The following is a 12,349-nucleotide window of genomic DNA, read 5'->3' as shown; positions in this document are numbered from 1 at the left end:
GACCTGGACACTCTCAGTGGTTACACTATGTGCCTTCTCCATTTAACCAGACTTCAGACCTACCACTTTGCAGAGCACCATCAGCCGATTCTGTGTGTAGAGATTAAGCCAAAACGTGGGTTTATTCCTTTCTCGAGTGATGTCACGCATGACTGTCTGTCGTTACTGTGACAGACCTTTTTTTTTGAAACCGAGTTTCGTTCTTGTTGCCCAGGCTGGAGTGAAGGCTGGAGTGCAATGGCATAATCTCGGCTCACTGCAAGCTCCGCCTCCCCAGTTCAAGCCATTCTTCTGCCTCAGCCTCCCAAGTAGCTGGGATTACAGGCACCTGCCACCATGCCCAGGTAATTTTTGTATTTTTAGTAGAGATGGGGTTTCACCATGTTGGCCAGGCTGGTCTCGAACTCCTGACCTCAAGTGATCCGCCCTCCTCGGCCTCAAGGTGCAGCAGTACTGCATCGCCATGACTGCCAAGGACTGATCCATCATGATCGCACTCTCCCCGTGTCTGCAGGATGCCAGATCTGATCAAAGGCCTGTCATCCCTTCATCGAGGCCCAGGTTTGCTTTCTCCATGTCTGTGGTGGACCTTGACCTCAAGCCCTACGAGAGCATTCCCTATCAGTATAAACTGGATGGCAAGAATCAGTATAAACTGGATGGCAAGATCATCAACTACTATTCAAAGACTGTACGTGCCAAAGACAACACCATGATGTCGACTCGGTTCAAGGAAAGTGAAGATTGCACATTAATTCTCCACAAGATCTAACTTTTTCCCTGCAGTGTCTTTGAAACTTGAACATAGAATGTGAAGGTTGAATGATAGAGCTATTTTCTGTTGGGTTGGGTGACCTTTGGTTGTGAATGTTTTTGCTTTTAACCCCTGTTGAGGTGGGATTGCCTCTTGGAGACATGCAATTGAAGAGCGCTAGAAACATCTTCCTGGAAAAGAAATGTAGGACATGAGTGCTGTGTCCCAGGAAGCTGCTCTCATTCTTAAAATGGAAGTGTCCATTAAGCCCTGGGAAGACCTTCTGGGTAGTTCTTCCTTCCCAACCAGTGCTCGTCTGTGATTATCTAATGCGAAAAGCCTTATTCTAAGACCTAAGGTTTGATCTGCTACCACCAGACTCCTAACATAGAAAACTTGACTTGTCACATACATTTTACAGTTTGGACTTTTAAGAAAACATGGATACTACTGGAACTTTCCCCAGCTGAGTTACATGGTCACTTTTTCAGTGCAAGCCACATATCAACACAGGTTTTTAGGTGGTACCCTGCTGCAGAGCACGACCTCACAGTCATGCAGATGCCAGTTCTGAGCAATGTAGACTCAGGGTCCCTGTGGAGGTGCTGAAGCCCACGGCTCCAGGTGGGGCAGCAGGGAGTGCGAGACTCAGGTCAGGATGGACACCACTCACGCGAGCATTGACCAATTTTTTTGCTTTACGATTTTATCTTTCACATGAGGGGGAGATGAGGTGTTCTTTCCCACTGGAAATTGCTGCTGTAGAAGCTGGAGGTGGAGCTGTGACTGGCTGAGCTGCTGTGTCCGGGCTGGACAGTGTGCCCTGACAGCTCACTGCTTTCCTGACACTCCGGTGTTTGGGGTGGTTGAGGAGCTAGTTTTCTCTTCCTCCCAGACCAAGTTCCTCCCTCAGGTTTGCCTTGAAACAAGTGGCGTTTTTGGGCCCCATGGCCTCTCCCTGTCAGGCTGCCACAGGCCCTGCTTCCGGAAGGTGAACAGCTCCTGTCTGCTGCCGAGAGGTTTCTCGTTGGGGTCACCAAAGTGTGCCCGGCTGCTATGAAAAACGTTGGGAATCTTTGGTTTCAGTTTTTTACTCTAGGCTAGGTTGTACAGACTGATTATTTATATCATCGTTTTGAGGGACTAGTGGAGGCTTATTGTAACATATAATATTAGTGAAACCATGGAATTATATGAAAATGATACATGAGAAATAAGGAAGGTATTTTGCTGATTGTAAATTTGGGGGGGGGAAATTTTGTGATAACTTGAGAATTATACTTGTTTGAATAAATAAAAAAAAAAGAGGCCCCCAGAGACCCTCACTTCTTTGGCCATGTGAGGACACAGTGAGGAGAGGGCTGTCTAGGAACCAAGAAGTGGACCCTCACCAGGCACGGAATCTGCCAATCAATGCCTTGCTCTTGGACTTCCCAGCCTCCAGTAATGCCAGAAATAATTTTCTTGTGTTTATTTTGTTATAACAACCAAATGGACAAACACATACTTTCCTTCATTTTCCGAAATGTTTTACAATGATTATATATTACCATTATAATAATTTTTTCAAGACGGAATAAAGGTACTGTTTGCCTGGGCTGTGAGAACAAAGTGCCATTGTACACGAGGTAGCTTAAACAACGTTTATTTCCCCCACAGTTCTGGAGGCTGGAAGTCCAAGATCAAAGTATGGGCAGGGTTGACTCCTGGGGCTGGGAGGGGAATCCATTCTAGGCTTCTCCCCCAGCTTCTGGTGGTTGCTGGTAACCTTCGGTGTTGCTCAGCTTGTACAAACATCACCCTGTCTCTGCCTATCTTTGTCCAAATAGCCTTTTTTTTTTTTTTTGGTTGTTGTTGTTGTTTGAGTCAGAGTCTCACTCTGTTGCCCAGGCTGGAGTGCAGTGGGGTGATCTCGGCTCACTGCAACCTCCACCCCGGGGCTCAAGCAATTCTCGTGTCTCAGCCTGCCAAGTGCGCCACCATGCCTGGCTAATTTTTTTGTATTTTTAATAGAGATGGAGTTTCACCATGTTGGTCAGGCTGGTCTCGAACTCCTGACCTCAGGTGATCCGCCTGCCTCAGCCTCCCACAGTGCTGGGATTACAGGTGTGAGCCACCGTGCCCGGCCCAAATATCCCCTTCTTATAAGGACACCAGTCATATTGGATTGACCTCATTTTTTCTGGATTACCTCTGCAAAGACCCCATTTCCAAAAGAGGTCACATTCTGAACTTAGTGGACGTTAGAACTCCAACCTTTTTGGGAACACAGTTGAATCTCTAACAAAGATATTTCCTTAAATTGAGAAAAAATGATAGATTTCTGACATTTAATTGTCAGAAATGTGTGGAATTTTAACCTGTGCATGAAAATAAGACATTTCCCTGGAAACATGAACAAGTTTTCTTAAGACTGATCCTTTCACTAATGTCTAAAGCTGTCTGAGAAGATTTGGGTCACAAATTCAGGACAGCATGACAGGAAAGCACATCTTTTCAGAAGACGCTTTTCCATTTGCTTTAATTCTCCACCACTGAAGCATCCCGTGCCTGCGGGATGGGCCTCGCTTCCTCTGAGAAGAGCTGAGCCAGGTCACCACCAGAAGGGCCGTCCTGTGCCGTGGGGGCATCAAGGTGTCCAGGAAGCTGGGAGTCCTCAGCAGTCAGTACTTGTCCCTGCACCGCAGCGAGGAGAGGCTTGCTCTGGAAGAGCTGCTTGACCTTATTAATGCTTTCCCAGCTAGGGCTGCTGGGAAAACTTTTCTTTTTTCCTTTAGAAGATGCTTTCATTTTCAAGAAAATGTCCTTAATATTACATATATATAGACACAGGCACACATGCCGGTATCTATCTTGAAGTTATCAATACATGCATATTATCTATTTATTTATTTTTTAGAGATGGAGTCTTCCTCTGTCACCCAGGCTGGAGTGCAGTGCCACAGTCACGACACACTGTGGCTTCCAACTCCGGGGCTCAAGATCCTCCCACCTCAGCCTCCCAAGTAGCTGGGACTACTGGCATGCACCACCACGCTGGGCTTATCTTTTATTTTTATTTTTTAGACACGCGGTCTTACTTTGTTGCCAGGCTGGTCTCAAACTCTTGGCCTCAAGCAGTTCTCCCACCTCAGCCTCTCAAAGAGTTGGGTTTACAGGTATGAGCCACCGCTCGGCCTTAAATGTATAATTTTATATAATAAATAACATACATATATAACCTTTTCTACAAATATAGAGTGAAACTAACTTTTGGTAATCTCCTTTTTAAAAAACTTTTCTTTTCTTTTCTTTTTTTTTGAAACGGAGTTTCGTTTTGTTGCCCAGGCTAGAGTGCAGGCTGGAGTGCAATGGCATAATCTCGGCTCACTGCAAGCTCTGCCTCCCCAGTTCAAGCCATTCTCCTGCCTCAACCTCCCAAGTAGCTGGGATTACAGGTGCCTGCCACCGTGCCCAGGTAATTTTTGTATTTTTAGTAGAGATGGGGTTTCACCATGTTGGCCAGACTGGTCTTGAACTCCTGACCTCAAGTGATCTGCCCTCCTCGGCCTCCCAAAGTGCTGGGATTACAGGTGTGATTAAAACAACTTTTCATTAGAGTATAACATACTACAAAAATAAAAATAAAAAATAAACATAGTAACCTCCTTTTTACACAATATATAAAAAACATTTTGGGGGTTTTGTTTGTTTGTGTGTGTGTTTGTTTATTTGTTTCTTTTGTTTTGTTTCAGACAGGGTCTCACTCTCACCCAGGCTGGAGTACAGTGGCACGATCTCAGCTCACTGCAACCTCCGCCTCCCACCTCAGCCTCTGGAGTAGCTGGTACCACAGGCATGCACCACCACGCCAGACTAATTTTTTGTGTCTTTAGTAGAGACGGGTTTCACCATGTTGCCCAGTCTGGTATCGAACTCCTGAGCTCAAGCAATCTGCCCAACTTGGCCTCCCAAAGTGCTGGGATTACAGGCGTAAGCCACCGCACCCCTCCTAACAAGCATATTGACATGTCATTAAATCTGCTATAGCATGATGTTTTATAATTCTGTACTATTCCACTTTGTGCACATACCACCTCTCTAGGCTTCTTCAATTGCCTAAGGTCAAACAACTTTCTGAACAGCTGCCATGAATTTCATTTCATCAGTTGGACCTGTGGCTGAAGGTCCAGTATCTTCTTCCACACCAGTGTATCCAAATTTGTGGTTCTTAGGACTACCTGTATCAGGATCACCTGGAACTCTAAACAAGCATGTAGATTTTTGGGGTTCCCACCTGAGCCTTATTGAACAAGCATGCCAGGGTTTGGGACCCAAAAATCTTTATTATAAGCAAATGTGTCTTGGAAATTCTTATGAGCATCAAAGTCCACTGGCCTTTTGGCATTTTCATGTGAGCATTCCTCCTTGGGGTCTCACCATCCGAAATGATTGAGGTGGTGTCCCACTTGCTTTCATGTTCCTCAGCAGCACCTAGATTGAAGGGTCTCTCTGTCTAATGGGAGGTTGTGTGGGAAGAGAAGCCAGGCTGTAACACCTACTGAGCATCCTTGAGCAAGCCACTTTCACGCCACAGAGCCTTAATTTTCTTATGGCAAAACCATGATGGTGAAAATAATGATCTTACAGCAATACTACAAAGACCACAGGAGAAATGTCTATGAAAGTCTCTCTGCACAACAAAACTTGCTCTAAAATATTATTCTTGTTGTTATTGTTATTACTCACAGCCCAACCCTTTCCCCTCTCCACTAAGGGGGTCCTGGTTAATGGTTGCTTCTAGACCGATGAAGTCTCATATGATAGCCACTAGCCACGTGCCACACGTGGCGTTTGTTTGCTTAAAATGTGGCTAGTCTGGATTTTATTATAGATGTGCTATAGGTTAAAATATATATCAGACTTTGAAGACTTAATACAAAAAACAGGAAGTAAATTAATACTTTTTTGGATATTGATTACATGTTGAAATGATAATTTAGGTTAAATAAAGTATATCCCTAAAATTAATCTCACTCTTTTTCTCCTTTTCAAAAAATGGCTTAATGGGCCGGGCGCAGTGGCTCACGCCTGTAATCCCAGCACTTTGGGAGGTCGAGGTGGGTGGATCACCTGAGGTCAGGAGTTCGTGACCAGCCTGGCCAACATAGTGAAACCCCATCTCTACTAAAAATACAAAAATTTGGCCGGGCGCGGTGGCTCATGCCTGTAATCCCAGCACTTTGGGAGGCTGAGGCGAGTGGATCATTTGAGGTCAGGAGTTCGAGACCAGCCTGACCAACATGGTGAAACTCCGTCTCTACTAAAAATACAAAAATTAGCTGGGCATGGTGGCGGGCGCCTGTAATCCCAGCTACTCGGGAGGCTGAGGCAGGAGAATGGCTTGAACCTGGGAGGCGGAGGTTGCAGTGAGCTGAGGTCACGCCACTGCACTCCAGCCTGGGTGACAGAGCAAGACTCCATCTCAAAAAAAAAAAAAAAGGGAGAAGGAGAAATGTGTTGACTTGAAGGAGAAATTGGTTCAAGAGAAGGAGAAATTGGTCCAAGAGAAAGGGTAATGTTATGATTACATGGGGAGTTTACCTAAATTTCAGGCAGCATGGCTGGCAACCCATGGAATTATAGAAAGCATTTGCCCCAAGAGTTACTAGGAGAGGGTGGAGAGAGTATACAGAGCGCCAGGCTGCATTAAGTCATTTTAAGGAAATCACAGGCTGCAGAGTAGCAAACATCACCAGGGAGCAGGGAAGGTGAGAGGCAGGCTGTGACTAAGGCCAGAGTCCAGCACATGGGCATTATCATGCCAACAGGTGTGAAGATAGCTGTAATTTACTTCATTCATTCATTCATTCATTCATTCAAGGCAGAGTTTCACTCTTTTGCCCAGGCTGGAGTGCAGTGGCATGATCACAGCTCACTGAAGCCTTGACCTCCTAGGTTCAAGTTATTCTCCCACCTCAGCCTCCTGAGTAGCTGGGACTACAGGCATGTACCACCGTGCCTAGCTAATGTTTAAAAAATGTTTTATGGAGATGGGTCTCACTATGTTGCCCAGGATGGTCTCGAACATTTCTCCTGCCTTGGCCTCCCAAAGTGCTGGGATTATAGGAGCAAGCCACCATACCTGGCCTTGTAATTTACTTTAAAATATTTCAGTTGTCCAGGCATGGTGGCTTACTGCTGTAACCTCAACACTTTGGGAAGCTGACGAGGGAGGATCACTTGAGCCCATGAGTTTGAGGTTACAATGAGCTATGATTGTGCTACTGCCCTCCAGCCTGGGCAACATAGCGAGACCCTGTCTTAAAAAAAAAAAAGAGGCTGGGCACGGTGGCTTATGCCTACATTCTCAGCACTTTGGGAGGCTGAGGCAGGAGGATCGCTTGAGGCAGAAGTTCAAACCTGCCATAAAGAGGTCTCTAGTATCAAAATATTTTAAAAATAAAAAACAAAATAAATACTTCAGTCAACCTTGTGATATCATGTGTGTGCCAATCGGATTCAAATTTAATTATCAGAAGTTCTAGCTAATAGCATGCTATCAGCATAAAAGGAATGAACTACAGATACACACAGTAACATGCATGAATCTCAAAATGCAGTACGCTAAGTGAAAGAAGCTAGACTCAAAAAGCTACATGCTGTATGATTTCATTAGTATGACATTCAGGGAAAGGCAAAACTATAAAGGTAGAAAACAGATCAGTGGTTGTCAAGGGCTGAAAGTTGGGGCAGTTATTTACTACAAAGTGGCGTGATGGAACATTTTATTTATAAAGCTGTAACATTTAAATATTCTGATGACAAATGGCTTCCAGAAAGGTAGTCCAAACCTTCAGGACTAACATATGAGAGTGGCAGCCTCATTTGCCAGCATTAAATGTTCTTCCTTGTTTACAAAAATTACTATATTTTGTTAAATGATTCTTTTTTTTTTTTTTTTTTTTTGAGACAGGGTCTTGTTCTGTCATCCAGGCTAGAGTACAGTGGCACTATCTTGTCTCACTGCAAGCTCTGCCTCCCAAGCTCAATCGAGTTTCCCACCTCAGCCTTCCAAGTAGCTGGGACTACAGGTGGGCATTACCACACCAGGCTGATTTCTGTATTTTTTGTAGAGACAGGGTTTCACTGTGTTGCCCAGGCTGGTCTCAAACTCCTGGGCCCAAGTGATCTGCCCACCTCGGCCTCACAAAGTACTAGGATTATAGGCATGGGACATTTTTTATCAAGGGAAATGCTGTGTGTCTTGATTTTGGTGCCTAACTGTATGTATTTGCCAAAACTCATAGAATTATATGCAAAAAAAGTGAATTTTACCATATGTAAATTATATTTCAATAAACTTTAGAAAAAGACTGCACAGTCCACTGTTAACAGATAACTTTTGGCACATTTAAATTTTAGAGTTTATTTGAGCATTCATCAATTCATGAACTGGACAGCATGAAACCATAAGCGGCTTAGCATTTCCCTGGGAGGGGTGGCAGAGGAAACCTCTATAAAGTGTTCCAGGAAGCAAGACAAAGAAAGCATATCTGATTGGTTAAAGTGTAAAGGCCCTAGTTAGAGGTTAGTTGGTGGTTTCTGATTGGTTAAGTCTCTAGTTCTCTTTCACTCTTTACATTGGGCTTCTGTTTGCTTAGTAGGAACTTAAACTGCTAAGACCCCTCCCCCTCACAATCTAATGGCCTCCCAATTAGAACATTTTTAATACCACATTTCACTGTAGGTAAATTTTACCCCAAAAAAAATCCTGGCTGGGCGCGGTGGCTCACGTCTGTAATCCCAGCACTTTGGGAGGCCGAGGCAGGTGGATCACGAGGTCAGGAGTTCAAGACCAGCCTGGCCACATGGTGAAACCCTGTCTCTACTAAAAATACAAAAATTAGCAGGGCATGATGGCGCATGCCTGTAATCCCAGCTACTCGGGAGGCTGAGGCAGGAGAATCGCTTGAACCTGGAAGGCAGAGATTGCAGTGAGCCGAGATTGCGCCACTGCACTCCAGCCTGGGCGACAAAGCAAGACTCCATCAAAAAAGAAAAAAAGACTGATGAATGGGTGGATGGAGGGATTAGTGGATAGATGTGAGATGATATAAATACAGCAAAACCAGAACCAAGGTCTGCGGTTCTCAAAGTGATGTGCAGGAACCAACAGCATCGGTATCACCTAGAAACTTACTAGAAATGCACTCTTTCCCTGCCGCTGCCGAGTCAAGCGGAGGCGGAGGCTTGGGTGAGATCAAGATTGGGCTTCACCAGTAACCCAACGCCATGGCCAAGGAAGGCATTGCTGCTGGAGGTGTAATGGACGTTAATACTGCTTTACAAGAGGTGCTGAAGACCGCCCTCATCCACCATGGCCTAGCACGTGGAATTCACGAAGCTGCCAAACCCTTAGACAAGCGCCAAGCCCATCTTTATGTGCTTGCATCCAACCGTGATGAGACTGTGTATGTCAAGTTGGTGGAAGCCATTTGTGCTAAACACCAAATCAACTTCATTAAGGTTGATGACAACAAGAAACTAGGGGAATGGGTAGGTCTCTGTAAAACTGACAGAGCGGGGAAACCCCGTAAAGTGGTTGGTTGCAGTTGTGTAGTAGTTAAGGACTATGGCAAGGAATCTCAGGCCAAGGATGTCCCTCGAAGAGTACTTCAAATGCAAGAAATGAAGAAATAAATCTTTGGCTCAGAAAGAAAGAAAGAAAGAAAGAAGGAAGGAAGGAAGCTAACTAACTTACTAGAAATGCACATTTTGCCGCGTGCGGTGGCTCATGCCTCTAATCCCAGCACTCTGGGAGGCTGAGGTAGGCGGATCACTTGATCTCAGGACTTTGAAAGCAGTCTGGGCAACATGGCGAGACCCTGTCTCTACCAAAAATACAAAAAATTAGCTGGGCATGGTGGTGCAGGCCTGTGGTACCAACTACTCAGGAGGCTGAGGTGGGAGGATGGCTTGAGCCTGGGGAAGCAGAGGGTGCAGGAGCCAAGATGGTGCCACTGCACTCCGGCCTGGGTGGCAGAGTGAAACTCCATCTATCTCAAAATAATAGTAGCAATAATAATAATAAAACTTCAAACAAAAATGCACATTTTCAGGTCAGACCCACTGAATCAGAGACTCTGGGGGAGGCCCAGCAATCTGTGTTTTGACCAGCTTTCCAGGTGATTCTGGTACTAGTTAAAATTTGAGAACTCTTGATGTAGCTGGTGGCATATTGGTGTTCATTGTCAAGTTTGCTGTTGAATTTTTGTAATAAAATGTTGGGGCAGAGAGAAGAATGCATAGTGCAGGAGTGGTCAGCTAGCATCACATCAGAGGGAAGATCCTTTTCAGGTGGTTATGACTGGTCCCTCTGTTCTCTGTCTCCATCAGCAACCTCAACTTCTCTAACAAGCATACTAGGTATCAAAAATGGGCTTTTATTGACGAAAATAGTGTCTTGTTATTTGGCAAGATAAATGATAAAAATAGGGCACCATTTGGTGAAATTAAAGACATTTGAGTATGGATTGGTCTCTTGCAAAGAGTGGAGAGGCCTGCAAACTGTACTTTTGGGGTCTGGCCTGAGTTGTGAGGGTTACTAAGCCCAGGGGCCAACCTTTGCATCCTAGGAATGTTGTTGCAACTACCACAGCAAGGGTCTGGACAGAGCAACAAAAAGGAGAGAGTGCTAGAACTTCTTTAAGCTTATAGAATAGGTTTTATGAACTGCTTTGTGCTTGCTTTGCTAATAAATGTCTGTCTAATAACTATCTGTGTGTGTGTGTCTGAATTTGGGCTGAGACTTGCTTTCCTTATAAGCTGGTAGTGAGATATGGGAGAATAGGTAATCCTAATCACTTCAGAATTCTTTGGCAGTTACCATTACCTACCAAAATGAATCTAAGAGTTCTAGGATCTAGATAAGTCAATTATAACAGTAGAAAACAGATTATTTGTTATCCAATTAGTTTTGGAAAATTCTTGTGGTTGCTTCACCAGAAGTTCAGCTGTTTACTGCTACTACTTTTGAAATCCGTTTGTTGTTGTTGTTGTTGTTGTTGTTGTTTTTGACACAGGGTCTCGCTCTGTCACCCAGGCTGGAGGGCAGTGGCACAATCTCAGCTCACTGCAACCTCCACCTCCTAGGCAATTCTCCTGCCTCGGCCTCCCAAGTAACTGGGATTACAGGCACCCACCACCATGCCCGGCTAATTTTTGTATTTTTAATAGAGACAGGGTCTCGCTATGTTGGCCAGGCTGGTCTCGAACTGGCCTCAAGTGATCTGCCCGCCTTGGCCTCCCAAAGTGCTGGGATTACAGGCATAAGCCACTGTGCCTGTCCTAAAATCCCTTTTTAAGCATTGACTGCAAAAATATATGGCTTTGGGGGTTTTCTGTTTTTGTTTTTTTTTTTAATCTGGTTAGGATTTATTAAAGCTGTCTTTTGTTAGCCAGACTTCTCCTTTTTTCCAAATTTTTGAAAAATGTTTACTGATTACTCCAGAAATGTCATTGCATTTGGAAGGAAACCAAATGACCTGCCATATATTGTAATCATGCCTAATATTTACTTCTACATTAAGCCTTTTACCATGCTGCCCCTTCATGAAAGGGACACAAGTCTAGGGATTTCTAGCTGAAATTCAGCATTCTCTTTTGTTATGAATGTAGGCAGCACATTCAAGTATATTAGCATACCTGTCACTTTGTCTCCCAGAGAAATCGTAGATATTTTCATATGAAATTATAATTGTTGTAGTTATTCTTCAAATACCATTTATGGTTAATCTTACTTCAAAACTATGGAAGTTGCTAGATCTCCCATCAGATCCTAATGCATGAATAAAGAAATACACACACACACATATCACTACATAACCAGATTTTTATAATGTATGAAGATATGGTTTGGCTGTGTCTGCACCCAAATCTCATCTTGAATTGTAGTTCCCATAATCTCCATGTGTCCTGGGAGGGACCAAGTGGAGGTAATTGAATCATGGGGGTGGTTTCCCTCAATCTATTCTTGCGATAGTGAGTTCTCACGAGATCTGATGGTTTATAAGGGGCCTCCCCCTTCGCTGGAACTCATTCTCCTTCCTGCCACCCTGTGAAGAAGGACGTTTTTTCCCCCTTTCACCAAGGTTGTAAGTTTCCTGAGGCCTCCCCTGTCATGCTGAACTGTGAGTTAATTAAAACTCTTTCTTTTTTAAATTACCCAGCCTCAGGTATGTCTTTATTGGCAGCAGGAGAATGGACTAATACACATGGTCGTGGTTATTTCAATAACATTGGTTTCCTTTGTAATCATATGTATTTTATTTTATGCATTAGAAAATCTTCTGAGAAGCGTCCACAGACTTCCCTGGACTGTCAAAGGGGTTCATGGCTCAGAAAAGATTCAGAATCCCTGCCTAGCCAGACTGAGAGGTGTTTTGCTGAAATTTATTTCAGAAGCATGTAAAGATTGGAAACTCCTCTTAAAGATCTGCCAGACAGACTTCAGCAATTATTCTGAATTCAGAGGAGTTGGATGAAGGGACGATGGCAAAGTGCAGGACAATGGAAAACAACAGTTGCTCAAGAAACCAGACCAGAAGAGGAGAC

General features: G+C 44.3%; 1 pseudogene; it reads left to right on the top strand.

Annotated features, from left to right (window-relative positions):
• Positions 1-9,028: 9,028 nt before the first annotated feature.
• Positions 9,029-9,428, top strand: LOC101153196 (small ribosomal subunit protein eS12-like; annotated as a pseudogene).
• The last annotated feature ends 2,921 nt before the right edge of the window (positions 9,429-12,349 follow it).

The sequence above is a fragment of the Gorilla gorilla genome, chromosome 14 (assembly GCF_029281585.2).
Source record: "Gorilla gorilla gorilla isolate KB3781 chromosome 14, NHGRI_mGorGor1-v2.1_pri, whole genome shotgun sequence".
In the NCBI taxonomy this organism is placed as follows: Eukaryota; Metazoa; Chordata; class Mammalia; order Primates; family Hominidae; genus Gorilla; species Gorilla gorilla.
This window is presented reverse-complemented; position numbering and strand designations above follow the sequence as displayed.